Below are 15900 nucleotides of genomic sequence, written 5' to 3' on the forward strand. Positions count from 1 at the left end.
AGACATTTAGGGGTAAATTGGAGCTAGATAACAGCACAGAACATTGAGAGCCAGGACAAGGGGCTGTAAACAAACTTTACGAGACCACAGGAAATTTTCCCCACACCCATGGAAAGTGGCCATCTGGCTCACTAAAATCAGGCTGGACCAGGGATGTTGCCAGACCAGAGAGTGTCGGACAAGAGAGGTTCAACCTGTGCTACAAACATCTTCAGATCCTATTGAATAACATTGTCTATAAAAAGATGAAAAGATTACCCTTTTGAGAGGGAGAGACATGACAAAAATCTACCATGCTGCTGATTGTCTTCCCAAAAATATTCCTTTTTTAAAAGGACCACTTTTGCTGGGAAAAAAAAGTTGTATTGAATATCTCTTGACCGTTTGCATAGTCCAGTGCTTTAGATAATTCATTCCAAAGGACCAGGCATGCTAGAACAGCTGGGGAAAACTGTCCATGGACCATTCCACACTAAACTAAGGGAAAGGAGAGTTCCACCCAAAACAAGTGACAGAGCATCCCCCAAAGTAATGACTCAGGCCAAGCCTATCTCTCAGATGAGTGGCCCAAACTCACTTGCCTAAAAAGTTGGAGGTTGGCAATAATACCTCCCTCATCATAGGTGATGGGTACCACAGGCAAGGGAGAGAATTGCCTTCCCAAAACTGCCTATGCTACCCAACTGCCAGCGTGGCAGCCTGGCTCCCCAGCCACGTGGGAGGGGGGCTGTAGCAACTCAGCTCCCTGGCTACTTGGGATGGCTTGGGCCGTGGCACAGCAGCTCAGCTCCCTGGCCACCCAGGAGGGCTACAGCAGAGCAGCCCAGCCCTCTGGCTGGCCAGAAGGGATCAGGCTTCAGGGCTGGGGCTGTGCGGGAAGAGGATGCTGAAGGGGCGGAGTCTTGGATGGAAGGGGTGGGGCCTCAGGCAAAAGGGGTGGGGCTAGGGCTTAGGGCTGGGTCTTCACTCCTCATCCATCCCTCGTCTCAGAGGCACTTCAGCCTCTGTTGGAAGGAGTGTAATAGCAGTGCCATTGTTCAGTGCTATTACAAAACTACTCTGCACTTATGTAGCATTTTCTAATCTTTTATTTCACAGGCGACAGGTAAAGTGCTTTTCTCTCAAGTGCCCTGGCCTGAGGAAAGCCTCAGGGAGCACTTTGGGGGGCAGGCTGTGTTTTGTAAGCACTGTGCACTTTTCTGGTGTGCCTGATGCACTTCGCAGCATGATCCTCATCATTATGAATCATTATCACAGCCATGACAAGGGGGGGGAGCAGCACGTCCAGTGACTATCAAAGGGGCAGGCCACGCTTCATCGGTGTTTACAAAGCTTGGTCGAGCACCTCCGACTGAAGATGCCACATGCATGTACAGAAGGTTTGCGACGCCGCTGCTCAGTGGCTGCAGAGACAGATGTTCCAGCTGTGCTGATGGAGGGGTGGCTGGCTGCTGACTGGCCCCTAGTCCTCTGGTCTAGCTTCTTCCTCCTTTGAAATGGTGCTTTAGGGGGTTTTGCGCTTCTAGCTGGCCGTGTGCTGGCGCTGCACAGAAGAGACCTGAGTTTCGTGTATCATCTGGAAGCAGAATGATGATTATCTCCATCCCATTACCTATTCTAAGCTTGAGTTAAGGAAAATTAGATATTCTCCAGTGCAGTGTTCCTGCTAATCTTTTTCCTCTATGTGCAGAATAATTTTTAATGTGCGCTCAGACATGTGCACCACCAATGGAAACTCAAAACCCTGCTGATGCCGCTCTGCTAAACAGATGGGCAGCATTTGAATTCCTCCTGAGCAGTCGCCCAAGCACACAGCTCACAGGGAATGCTGCTCCCGAGTCACCCCTACGTTAACCCAGCCCTAGTGCACACACGGGTTGACGCGCTGAAGTGGGTGATCTTAACTATCGGTGGCCTGGGCTAACTGGTGTTTTTCATGCCAGGCAGGGGGCAGCAAGTACCAAAGCATCAGTCTTGCCAGCCTCCCACCAATAACTTACATTTGGGGCTTTTACTGTTCAACCTAAACTGACTGAAATCAAAAGCTTCTAAGTGGCTGGGAATATTCCTATTACTTAAATCAGAGCCTCATTTGACCTGCCCGCCTGGGCTGGCAGTTGCGTGGGAACCCAACTCCAGCTACTTTCACAAGTGTAACGTAAGTCAGAGGAAAGACTCGGTTTGGGAATGTGTCTGAACTGACAGGCAGGCGTGCGCCTCTGCTGTTGCCACAGGCATCAACTATTGGCAGGGTTTGTACTTCACTTAGGATCCCTAGTGGTTTCGCTAACGGTGCCTCCCTCCGCCCCCCCCCCCCCCCGCCACGTTTTCCAAACGAGAGACCGGGGGAGAGGTCAGCAGGTCATTTAAGGACTAGGTCATACTGGGCACACACCGGGGCAAGCTGCATTCATTCTGGCATTTCCTCACTCTTGGCTTTGCCACCTTAATACTGTTCCTCTGGCAGTTTGGGGTGTGGCTGTGGAAGGTGGGCAGCTACTATGGGCCCCCAGTGTGTCGAGTGACGTAAATACCCAGGCCTGGTTCTCTCTCTGCACTGTGAAGTTGGCACCGCCTGGAACAGGGATCATGGGCAGTGCGTGAAGGTAGGGCTGAGGGACGCAAGCCCCCAACCCCGCCCCCAGCCCCACCCCTTCTGCCCAGGCCCCACCCCCATCAGGGGGAGGTGGGCGGCCCACAGAAAAGCCTCCCAAACACTGGAGCAGAGGGAGGCCAGGTGGCATTTTGGGGACTGAGTCTGGGTGGGGCAGGCTGGAGGTTTCCCCCTGCTCATCATACCTGCCGCCCAGGACAGGGATGTGAATGGAGCTGCACAGTGCAAGAGCCATCAGGATCCGGACACATAGGACCACTTCTAATGTACACAGTCAGGAATGCAGAGCCCCCGAGAGGATGAAACAGACGCTGTGATGCCCGGCTCAGCTCTTGGTCTCTCTCTGGTGCAGACACATATGACCCTGCATGTTGCGTTTGCACAGCTGGTTCTGTGCAACTGATTCTGTCGAGGTTGGCCTCCCAGTAACTGGCATTCCAAAGGGACGCCCTAAAATGATGGCATTTCTCCCTCCATAAAAAGCAGATTCCTGCCAAAGAAAACCATTCTGCTTGGGAAAAAGAAAATCATAATCCTGTGTCTAATGGGGAGGCATCTGCCGAAAACGCCTCTGCATAATTACTGGGAGGTTGTGTGTGTGTGTGAGAGAGAGAGAGAGAGAGAGAGAGAGAGAGAGAGGGAGAATCGGCGGCGGGAGTAAATTCTGGAAATCATTTTGAGAAGGGCTGGTAGAAAGTATAATGACTGCAATCATCTGACACATTTGGAGATGGTTTCTGCACTGACAGAACATTAGACGAGTTCCATTAAAACCGTAGTTGATGGCAGCCTCAGAAAGCTCCCTTTGCAACCAGCTCCAGACGACTGTGTTTTGTAGAAAACTATTGTATCCGCTGAGAACATTAGCTAATTGGAGTTTCTTAATGACTGGGTCAGATTTGGCAGCGGGGAATAAGCTCTGTGAAAAGGAGCAAGTTAACTATCAATCTGCCTCTGGCCATGTTGATGGCCAATAAGCAAACATGTGGTTACCAAAAACTGTGGGGCTGTGTCTAGACTGCATCCCTTTTACGGAAAAGGGATGCAAATTAGACACATCGCAATTGCAAATGAAGCGGGGATTTAAATCCCCCCGCTTCATTTGCATAAACATGGCTGCTGCTTTTTTCCGGCTCGGAGCTTTGCCAGAAAAAAGCGCCAGTCTAGACAGGGATCTTTTGGAAAATAAAGCCTTTTATTCCTCATTTTAAGAGGAATAAGGGATCTTTCAGAAAAGGCTTTATTTTCCGAAAAATCCCCGTCTAGACTGGCGCTTTTTTCTGGCAAAGCTCCAAGACGGAAAAAAGCAGCAGCCATGTTTATGCAAATGAAGTGGGAGGGATTTAAATCCCCGCTTCATTTGCAATTGTGGTGTGTCTAATTTACATCCCTTTTACGGAAAAGGGATGCAGTCTAGACACAGCCTGGGTGTGGGAGAGAGTGAGAGGCTATGAATGTGTGTCTCATTTTGGTCTGGTCGACACCAACACTTAAGCCAATGTACTTATGTCCCTAACCTTGTTAGTGGCAACACAAATCAGACTCGGGGCTAATGCATGCAACGGGGCAATGTCATTACAAGGTACCTCAACAAAACACCTGAAAACGCCCTAAGCTTATTGATTGGGTGTTTCTTACAGCCCCTGAACGGCTGCTGGGTGCAAAGTTATCACAATAGAAGGGGCCCTAAAGTCGATTACTACAGTGTTACCAGATTTGCCCAATACTCTGGGGTATGCTCATTTATCAGGGTTACCCTTATGGGACTGGGGGAAGGTTAACAGTTCTATCAGTGTGCTGTTGGTGCTTACTGGGGCTCTCATATGGAGCTGAATTCTCCCTGCTGCCAATTCCCCCTCCCACTGGAGCTCTCCTGCAGGAACTAGGTTCCTCAGGATGGGGTTCTTCCCACCTTAGCAACACACACAGACACTCACACACACTAGTCAGAGCACGTCTGAGAGGACTGGGTACTCAGCACTCACAAGCTGACCCCCTCATATGTCCCTGGACTCAGCTGGCTGGGTTTCACAGCAATGCCACACTGCACCCTCATGTGCCTTTGGACTCCGTGGGCTGGATTAAACAGCACTTTAAGCTGCCATCCTCATAAGCCCCCAGGTTCAGCACCCCCTATCCCCACTTTCACACCACAGTCATTCACTGGTAAACCACACGATGAGCAAACCCCACAGGATTTTGGGCACTACAGGGATCTTTTGCTTGGGTACAAGAAGCGTTGTTGCAGAGCGAGTGGGGAAGCCAAAACCACACCCCTTAAGGAAGAGTGAGCAAAAGAGAAAGAAAGAGAGAGAAGCAACCAGCTTAACAATGAAAGTGATTTATTTCGGAGTAGTGAATAGATATCAAACAGTTACAATATTAAATCTAACAATTACAATATTAAATCTAAATTGAAGCTGCTTACAAATGTTAGGTAACCATATAACAGTTTACACAGGGCAGGGTCAGGAGGCTATGCTCAGAGAGATAGTTGAGAGAGAGAGAGAGAGAGACCTCACCACTCCACGGAGCTTGCACTGATCGGGGTTCCCAGATGATGATGGTAGCCGGGGGTCCAGAGGGCAGGAGAAAAGCAGGACAGAGCCCCCAGCACGATCAGACAGGAGATGAAGAAGTCTCAATGGAACTGATGCAGTTTAAGTCCAGGTATCAGAACAGTTTTGGCAAGGATAGGAGTTTTATAGAGATAGTTCAAAGAGAAAGAGGAGAGACAATAGAGACTGATCACACCTGGTTATGGGTGATGTTCCTTGAACGAGCTCACAATGCAACTTGGCAGTTTCAGTATTTTAGATGTCAATAGGATCGTTACTAGAATTGGTCTGATAATGACTAATTTGGGTGTGAGCAGGACTAGGTTCATTAGCATCTGGAGCAGGGATTTCCCATCAGGCAGTGCTTCTCTGCTTTCGGTGTCCCATAGTTCAGTGCGGTTCCTGCCTTGGAAGAGCTGCTCTCCATTCTGTATGCTAATGAGATGTCCCTCTGTTCCATCCTTAATGTAAATGAGGCTGGGGTGTTTCCTTAATTGCATCACCCTTGTCTGAAGCAGTTTAGGTGTGTCTTCCCTGGCCTTTTCTTTGCTTTGTCTTTGATTCTAGCAGAGGCCTGAGGGAGGGGAATGGTTTTCCTTGAGTGTCTCTCCCTGACTCCCCAAGAGCACAAGGCTGACAGGTGACCATGTTCTGGTTCCCCAAGAATCACAGAGGTGGTGGGTAACAACAGTCCCGGGGAATTGAAGTGGCTCAGCTTTGCAACTGCATTTCAATGGTCGCTGTTTTCATGAGGGCAGAGCAGCCGTGTCCACTCGGGGAGTACGGCTACGCGGGGTTTTCTAGCACAACAGCCTGGCCCTGGGAAGTCCGCGTTCAGCCACAGGGAAGGAGTTTCTAAATGGAGCACTCAGATGCATCCTACCCAGGCCCCTGCTTCCGCCTCCAGGGCAGGAAAAATTGCAGAGAGCATTGTTATCTGAAACAGACGTTGGTCCTGTCACTGTTAGCCTGGCAACGCTCCCTCCAGAAGTGATCCAGGAGTCAGTGTGGACAGTTCTCTGAAAACATCCATTCAGTGCGCGGCAGCGATTCAGAAAAGCAAACGTTGGGCATCATTTTTGAAAGGGAGAGAGAATAAGAGAGAGAACATCTTTCTGCCTCTGTATAAATCCACGGGACACCCACAGACGTGGTCGCCCCATCACAAAAGAGATATCTTGCCCTTTTCTGAACTTTTTCCAATGCCAACAAAAACGACGAGGGGTTTGGAACAGCTGCCCTATGCAGAGAGATTAAAAAGACTGGGACTTTTCAGCTTGGGAAAGAGGAGACTAAGGGGGGATATGCTAGTGGTTCTGATGGGGCATCTGCCCCACACTGGCCCTTTAAGGGTTAACACTCAGCCCTGGGAGAAGGCTCAGAGGGTGAAGCCCACACCTGAGGCAGAGACAGTCAATGAGGGCCCAGCTGGGCTGTATATAAGAGCTCCTGGAGGGAGGGCAAGGTAGACTGACTTGCTTTAGCTGGGGAGGAGGAGGGACCTGGCTGCCAGGGAAGCTTCCAGAGACGGAGCAGGGCTGGGGAAAGGCAGGCAGAGCTGGGGGTTCTCTGGCTTGATCTCACTCCCAGGCTGCAGGACTGAGGCAAGGCCTCAGGGTACTGGGGCTGTAGGGTCACAGCCAGGGCAGACAAAAGCAGCAGGTCCACACCCCTGCCAATGCTGAGTGGCCAGTTCAGCTGCAGTTTGTCCCTGAGGCAGGGCTAGATGACGACTGGCTGTGGGTCACTAGGCAAGGTGGGTGCAGGAGAATTGTGGGTCCCTGGAAGGGGAGGACCTCAGGGTGCTAGAAGGAACAGGCACCATGGGTGGGAAAGGGCACTTTAGGGCTGAAAAGCAATTCCCAGTGACCAGCTGGAGGCACCTTGGGGGTGAGTGCTCTCCCCATGACAGGGGTCTATCAGATCAGGACAGGTGTGGAGAAAGTGAATAAGGAAAAGTCATTTCCTTGTTCCCATAACATGAGAACTAGGGAGAGGGGGTCATCAAATGAAATAAATAGGCAGTAGGTTTAAAACAAACAGAAGGCAATTTTTCTCCACGTGTAACACAGCCAACCTGTGGAACTCCTTGCCAGAGGATGTTGTGAAGACCAGGACATTAACAGGGTTCAAAAAAGAACTAGATAAATTCATGAGGGTTAGGTCTAGCAATGGCTGTTAGCTAGGACGGGCAGGAATGGTGTCCCTGGCCTCTGTTTGTCAGGGGCTGGGAATGGGAGACAGGAGAGGGATCACTTAATGATTCCCTGTTCTGTTCACTCCCTCTGAGGCACCTGGCATTTTTACAGGGTGCTTTTCCTTTGCCCTGGTCAATCTGCTAGTTAGGCAGTGAGACTAATAAGAGAGTTGGCAGAATAAACAAAGGGGCTGTGTCTAGACTGCGTCCCTTTTCCGTAAAAGGGATGCAAATTAGACACATCGCAATTGCAAATGAAGCAGGCATTTAAATCCCCCCCCCCCCCGCTTCATTTGCATAAACATGGCTGCCGTGCTTTTCTGGCTCTGAGTTTTGCCGGAAAAAAGCGCCAGTCTAGACACGGATCTTTTGGAAAATAAAGCCTTTTCCAAAAGATCCCTTATCCCTCTTAAAATAACTCCGGATTTGGGCCTGGCTTCTTGAGCGCAGTCCGGCTTCCCTATGAAAACGAGACAATGGAGTCTGTGCTAGTCAGGCACCAAGGGACGGTTCAAAGAGTGACATGTTTGTCCTTCTGTAAGAACCTTTCACTGAAGGATCTGAAAGTGCGTTGAATGCATGAAATATCGAAACCGCACAGCATCCTTGCAAGACCGTTCAGCATTCTTATATCCATTTTACAGGTGGTAAACTGAGGCACGGAGTTGGTGTGACCTGCTTCAGGCGGCAGAGCCAGGGAGAGGGCCCAAGAAGCCCGTCTCCCACCCACTTGCTCTGATCACTAAAGTAACTCTTTCAATGGGCGGCCAGTAGGCTAGGTGGGGGAAGGCAAACTGCCAGCCTGGCCCCACCCATAATCCACCCCCAGAACACCTGCTCTAGGCGTTCTGGGGGTGAAGTGTTGCCCCCAGAGTGCCCATCCTCCCGATGCTCCAGGGCCAGGGAGACTGGGGCTGCCCCCCACCTCCCTCCCTGTGCTCTGGGGCCAGGTAGGCTCATCCCATGATGAGGGCGTGGCCTAGGCAGAAGGGGCGGGGCTAGAGCTTGCCTCCCTCAGGCCTGCTTTCACCGACCATGCATGACTCTTTCCCTGGTGGCTTTTCACTGAGGGGAAAATGCTCCTCTCCCTGCCACATCCTGAGGGCAACTTTCCCCCAGTCAAACTTGCTGTGAATTTCCAGCAAGTGTTTACGTATCAAAGCCAAGTGCACCTTGGAGCTGGAAAGCGAGAATGATAAATGAACATCCAGCCACATTCTCACAATCAGCAGAAATGGGGTTGCAGCGATTTCTCTCTTAACCATTAGTGCAAATGGTGTGCTCATAAAATTAGGTAGTGCTTGATGTTTTTGAGTACTAATGACCCGGAATTAACAGAAATAACCATGGTATAAACTAGTAATTGATGTCTCTTGTTATTCCGCTAACAAGATGCAAACATATTGAGCAAGGATCGTAATTTCTCTGTCCCAAATATGACACTGTGAGCACGAGTGTGAGGTTCCTCTAATTACCCAGAACTCATCCTGACTGACTGGCTCAGAATGAAACAGGAAGCTGCAGAAATGGCGAAATCCTAACTGGAAAGCAGCGGGACCGTTTGACAAGTTACAAGACTAAGGCTGAATATACACGGGAGTTGCTCTACCAGGAAAGCGTGGTGGCCCCTGTAAGGCAGTTGTTGGATCTTGTCTCTGGAGGAGACCTCTGCTAGTTGCTCCAAAAATTCCCAGTAATGAACTGGGGCCAGTTACGCGAATTTGTAGCACTATTATTTGTTCCTTGGTGATCCAGCTACGGCCAACGCCCCATTGTATTAGGGTGATGCACAGAGCGCAATTAAAGACAACGCCAGTCCTGAAAGATCTTACAATTGACTATTAAGGACAGGGAGGACAGAAAACTGACCATTAGAATTTCTTCCCAACTGTGGTAGGAAAACCGTGGCCTGAGACAGTCTCTTGTAGAACTGCAAGTGTTAGCAGTTTATTAAATCATTGTTACCCTGCTGATATTAGCAATGCCTACAGATCCAGGACATGCAAGGCTGTGTCTAGACTGGCAAGTTTTTCCACAAAATCATCTGCTTTTGCGGAAAAACTTGCCAGCTGTCTACACTGGCCGCTTGAATTTCTGCAAAAGCATTGACGATCTCATGTAAGATTGTCAGTGCTTTTGTGGAAATATTATGCTGCTCCCGTTCGGGCACAAGTATTTTTCCGAAAGACTTTTGCACAAAAGAGCCAGTGTAGACAGCAGAGATTTCTTTTCTGCAAAAAAGCCCCGATCGCGAAAATGGCAATCGGGGCTTTTTTGCGGAAAACGCATCTAGATTGGCTATGGACGCTTTTCAGCAAAAAGCAGAAAACTTTTCCGTTAAAAGCATTTCCGGAAAATCATGCCAATGTAGACGTAGCCCAAGTGTGTAAATAACTCGGCCAGACCAGAAGAATAGCTCTGTGTTGCTCGAATAACCATGTTTTCCTATGTAGAGTGGTTCATTGTCTCCTATAGCAATTGGGGTCCAAAGATATGTTTGAAAATCACAGGAAGTGCCATGTGACCCACTGAAAGAGAGATTTTCTCTGGATCAAACTTCCTATTATCCCAAGAAATCCAGACTAACTAGCTCTCACCCCAAATTAGCTGCTTATAAGACAGAGACATGTACAATTCCTATGTCCCTCTAAAGGTGCATCTACACAGTATCCTTATCTCAAAATAAGCTATGCAATTTGTGCTACACAAATTGCATAGCTTATTTCAATGCTATTTTGAAATAACTCGCTATTCCAAAATTCCCCTTAACCCTTGTGGAATGAGGGTTACTGGGATGTTGTAATAAACTGCCCGTTATTTCAAAATATATTTCAAAATAATGGGCTGCTTCAATAGAAGTGGAATAGCTATTTTGGGATACCTTTGATATTCCAAAATACTTCACAGTGCGGAAGTACCCTGTGTGGACAGTCTGTCACCTTGCAAGATAATTTCCTTTGTTCTGTAGTAATCTCTGAAAGGGAAATGAAAGTTATAGGCAAAGAATGTTCCAACTCTGCCCACTAAACTGAAAGGGCAATGACCCAAACCTAACACAATGTAAAGAAAGAAATCAATCAAGGAAAAGCTAATGTTAAAGAATTTGTTTGCAGGGCGGTATGTCGACCCTACAACAGAAGCTAAGAAAGGAAATACTGGAGAAGAACTCCTTGTCTAGAGAATAGAACTGCTTGCATGATGTATCAAGACACTGGAAACCCACATAACCATCTTAACCCAAGAGAGCAGTTAACTAAGCAATGCTATTCAAAAGCTGGAGGCTATAGCTGAAAACTTGCAAAGTCACAAAGAATAGCTAAAAAGCCTAAACTTTCAGCTACAGGTAAAAGAAAAGGCTCAGTAGAGAATGGCAAAAAGAACAAACAAATCTAATGTAAAGATTCAGACAGGACTCCACAGGGATACCAGAACCCTGGGAGAAAGAGCGACCTAATCTGAAAGTCTCTGAAAGTCAACTTCAAATGTGGAAAAAGCTCAGAAAATCTGAGAAGGACAGGTGCAGACAATGAGGGACAATACAGAGAAAGAGACAGAGGACTTTGATAAATGGGTCCTGAAGTCTGTCAGTTAGTCTGGATCCTTCTCCCACTGACAACCACTTTTCCTGTCCCCACCCCATCCAGCTTTGCTCCATAGAATCACAGAACCCTAGAATTGGAAGGAACCCCGAGAGGTCATCAAGTCCAGTCCCCTGCCTCCATGGCAGGACCAAGCATCATCCAGATGATCCCTGATAGATGTCTGTCTAACCTGCTCTTAAATATCTCCCGTGATGGAGATTCCACAACCTCCCAAGGCAATTCATTCCAGTGTTTAACCACCCTGACAGTTAGGTTGGTCATTGGGAAAAACTTCCTAAACCTCCTTGCTGCAAATGAAGCCCTTTGCTTCTTGGCCTATCCTCAGAGGCCAAGGAGAATGATTTTTCTCCCTCCTCCTGGTAACACCCTTTTAGGTATTTGAAAGCTGATATAATGCTAGAAAACACGACCTAGGACAGACTGACAAAATTGGGCTTGTTTAGTTTGGAAAAGGGAAGACTGAGAGGGGACACGATAGCAGTTTTCAAGTGTCTAAAAGGGTGTTACAAGGAGGAGGGAGAAAAATTGCTCTCCTTGGCCTTTGAGGATAGAACAAGAAGCAATGGGCTTACATTGCAGCAAGGGAGGTTTAGGTTGGACATTAGGAAAAAGTTCGTAACTGTCAGGGTGGTGAAACACTGGAATAAATTGCCTAGGGAGGCTGTGGAATCTCCCTCACTGGAGATATTGAAGAGCAGGCTGGACAGACATCTCTCAGGGATGGTCTAGATGGTTTTTGGTCCTACCATGAGGGCAGGGCCTGAACCTGATGATCTCTCAAGGTCTCTTCCAGTTCTAGTGTTCTATGATTCTATGTCCCCTCTCAGTCTTCTCTTTTCTAAACTAAATAAGCCCAGTCCTTTCAGACTTCCTGTTTGCCAGACCTTTCATCATTCTTGTTGCTCTTCTCTAGACCCTCTCCAATTTCTCCACATCTTTCCTGAAATGTGGTGCCCAGAACTGGACACAATACTCCAATTGAGGCCTAATCAGCACAGAGTAGAGCGGAAGAATGACTTCTCGTGTCTTGCTCACAACACTCCTGTTAATGCATCCCAGAATCTTGTTTCCTTTTTTTGCAACAATGTCACACTGTTGACTCATATTTCGCTTGTGATTCATTATGACCCCTCAATCCCTTTCTGCCGTACTCCTTCCTAGACAGCCACTTCCCATTCTGTATGTGTGAAACGGATTGTTCCTCCCCAAGTGGATCACAAGCGAAAAATGATCTTTGCATCATGTAAAGCTTTGCATTTATCTTTATTGATTGTCATCTTATTTGCCTCAGGCCATTTCTCTAGATTATCCAGACCATTTTGAATTATGACCCTATCCTCCAAAGCACTTGCAACCTTTCTCAGCTTGGAATCATCCACAAACTTTGTTGCTACGTCTACACTGCGCATTGTTGCACAATAAGATATGCAAATGAGGCATGGGGATGAATATTGCCCTGCCTCATTTGCATACCTAATGCACTGCCATTTTTGTGGCACAGGCTTTTTCACAAGAAGGAGCTGTCTACACTACTCCTTCTTGCACAAAAAAACCCCCTCTTGTGCAGAGCCTTTCAGCCGCTTATTTTCAGGAAGAATGGCTCTGCACAAGAGGAGTTTTTTTGCGCAAGAAGTGTAGAGAGCAGTGTAGACAGCTCCTTCTTGTGCAAAAGTCCATGCTGCAAAAATGGTGGCTCATTAGGTATGCAATTGAGGTGTGGCGATATTCATCCCTGTGCCTCATTTGCATATCTTATTGCACAACAATGTGCAGTGTAGACATAGGCTGTAAGTGTACTCTGTAAGCCCTTACCGAAATCAGGGATGGGGACTTTTTTGGGTTGGGGGCCACTAACCCACAGGGAAATAAGTCGAGGGCTGCACAGAAGTGAAAAGCAAAAAACCAAACAGCTCTCTGATGTGGCCCCTGACTGAGAAGAAGAAAGAAATTTCCCTTGCACCCCAGAGCCTGGGAGGACTCAGGCTAGTAGATTTTGTGTGCTCTAGACCCGGGCCTTAGGTTTCCCACTCTTCATCCAAATAGTTGATGAAGATATTGAACAGAACTGGTCTTAAAATTGATCCCTGCAGAATGACTGTGAAACATTAATAACTATTCTCTGAGAACAGTTATCTAGCCAGTTATGCATCCGTTTTATAGTAGCCCCTTCTATGTAGTATTTCACTAGTTTATTGATAAGAATGTCATATGAGACTGTATCAAATCCTTTACTAAAGTCTAGGTATACCACATCTCCCACTTCCCCCTTATCCACAAGGCTTGTTATCCTATCAAAGGAAGCTATCAGATTGGTATGGCATGATTTGTTCTTTACAAATCTATGCTGGCTGTTACCTATCACCTTATTCTCTTCCAGTTGTTTGCAGATGTAATTCCTTAATTACTTGCACCATTATCTTTCCCAGCATAGAAGTTAAGTTGACTGGTCTGTAGTTTCCTGGGTTGTCCTTGTTTCCCTTTTAATAGCTGGACACTATACTTGCCCTTTGCCAGTCTTTTGGAATCTCTGTCTTAAAACTATCGGAGACAACGACAAACAATCGAAACCACTTGAAGCCACAAAAGGAACAGTAAGAGAGGCGGAGAAAGGCCATGGCTCTGCACAGAGACAAGAGATTGTTTTACTATAACATGGAATGGAGCAGCGCTCTCCATGTCCTGTCACCGAGGAAACGTCTTGGGGAGCAGCAATGCTACCAGGTAATCCAGGACCCTGGCACCCAGCTCTGCAAAAGACTGAACTTTGCTTGAGGGGAAGGGTGGAGGGGGATGAGGAGGAACCTCCTTGAGGTGATAAGAAAGGGAAATATAAACACAAGTAGATCCCGATTTATTTTATAATTTGGGTTTGCATTGTAACCATTTCCTTCCACTGTTTTCTTCTTCCTAGTGAACTCCCCCTTCTTTCCTAACTCCCCCCACTTTGGTTTTAAGAGCCATGCTCGCAGGTTTGGAGGGGTTTTACGGGAGCGGGGACATAAGGAACAACTAGTAAATCAGGGCTCGCTGCTTCCTGGATGGCAGAGGATTTGGGATTTCTGTGAGTAGCCAGTGGCAGGGGCTGGCTACCACAGAACAATGCAAAGGGACACGGGGACTGGGGTGCATCTCTTGATACCCAGCAAGGTGAGAACAGGGCTGGCCTAGCCCAGAGGGGAGTAGCTAAGGGGGTGGCACCCCTCACAGGAGGCAGGCAGATAACTGGGGTGCCCAGGGAATTGCCCCAGCACCTGCTAGGTCCCCGTATGTCTTGCAGTATGTGTGGGAGGGGAAGGTCTAAGAGCTGGAAGCCAGCGGGTGGGGGGAGCCCGTTCCGTTCACACTTCTCTAAAGGCTCGGGTGGGTTTGTTTTGTCTCAGCGACCTTCCCCTCCCCCCTCAAGCTCATATTGACCATTTTTCACTGGCCTCTGTACAACGTGAACTCTGCTCACAGGCGGTGGAGCTCATTTCTAATCCCCCTCCCCCCCGGAGCTCTGAGGCAGCAGGAAGAAATGCTGCTTTTCCCTCAAAAAGCTGCCTCTGCCCTTGACTCCGTCCCTCGCCCCCTGCAGAGAAACCCATTACTCCCCGAGCCACGTTGTTTCAAGGCTGATTACTCACAACGCAGCGTCTCCGCTGAACCCCAAGTCACACATCAGCGAGGGGATGACTGACAAGCAGCCGTTTGCTTGTTTTTATCCACAGCCCTCTGCCGAATGCCCTTCACGTTCACCGGGCACGACAGAGCTGCCTGACGCGGCGCACAGGCCCAGGGCCGGGCCAAGGAGCCAGAACACAGCCAGGCCCCTTCGCCGCCCAGAGACAAGAGAACGGGTGCAAGACGTTACTGGCAAACCTTGCGGCCCCCCTGGCTCCACTGTCGGGGTTTGCTCTACTATGACCCAATGGCACAGGCCTTTGTCCGGCGGGCATCACGGTCCTACAGGCGGAATGTAAATCCCCCAGGGCTTTTAGTTCTCTGCATTCGTACAAGCTAGCGCAAAGGTTTCTCTCTCAGCTGTTGGGAGGGGGGTTCCACCCTTTCCTTTCCAATAAAGCAAGTGCCCCCACTGCAGGATGGACTAATACGCAAACTCCCCCACATGCGCACAAACCCCCCTGGGTCAGGCCAGCGGTTTTCAAACTATTTTTGTCTCATGACTCAGTTAAACAAAATTGTTGCTGCCATGACCTAGCAGAATGTGACTGGAGTGTGGGCTACCCGGGGTGGGGCTGAGGATGGAGCTTTGGCAGTAGGAGGGGGCTCCAGCTTTGGGGGGGGCAGGGCAGGGGCAGACGGGGCTGACCTTGAGTGGCTCCTGCTCAGCATTATAATGGGGGGGCTAAGGCAGCTTCCTGCCTCTACTGGCCCCACAGATCAGGCTGCCCACAGAATCAGCCGGCAGAAGGTTCCCAGCCAATGGGTGTGCTCGGGGTAGGGGCACTGCAGGGAGCCCTGTGCGCTAGCCCCTCCCCACCTGGGAGCTGGGCCTGCTGCCGGCCACTTCTGGGGTGCAGCACAGTCTGCAGTGCAGAACAGGCAGGGAGAAGCCTTAGCCCCAGTGCACGCCATGCCCCTCGCCCCCCGCTCACTTGATCCTTCTGCAGCAACCAGCCCCAGCACCCGAAATTTCCATGGCCCAGTTCCGGGCCACGCCCCATCGCCTGAAAACCCCGGACGAGGGCAGCTAGAGTGCTTGTGAGCATCAAGCAAATCCACCCGGAACCACATGGAATCCATCCTGGGGAACGGCCCTTGGATTCCGTCCCAAGAAAGGCCATCGCAGAGTCGCTGAGGGCCAGTCATGCTGTACCGTGCTTTGCAGTGAAAGGGTCTAAACCCAGGATGGGGAAATACCAGCCCGAGGGCCAGATCCAGTCTGCCCGGGTTAGCTCCTGGCAGGCCCCCACCCTTATAATTACCTGC

General features: G+C 49.1%; 1 long non-coding RNA gene across 1 annotated transcript; it reads left to right on the forward strand.

Annotated features, from left to right (window-relative positions):
- Positions 1 to 12815: 12815 nt before the first annotated feature.
- Positions 12816 to 15013, forward strand: LOC142819397 (uncharacterized). The gene is made up of 3 exons (XR_012897266.1): positions 12816 to 12953; positions 13459 to 13692; positions 14679 to 15013. It is a non-coding gene; the product is annotated as an uncharacterized LOC142819397 (long non-coding RNA).
- Positions 15014 to 15900: the final 887 nt, after the last annotated feature.

The sequence above is a fragment of the Pelodiscus sinensis genome, chromosome 23 (assembly GCF_049634645.1).
Source record: "Pelodiscus sinensis isolate JC-2024 chromosome 23, ASM4963464v1, whole genome shotgun sequence".
NCBI lineage: Eukaryota > Metazoa > Chordata > Testudines > Trionychidae > Pelodiscus > Pelodiscus sinensis.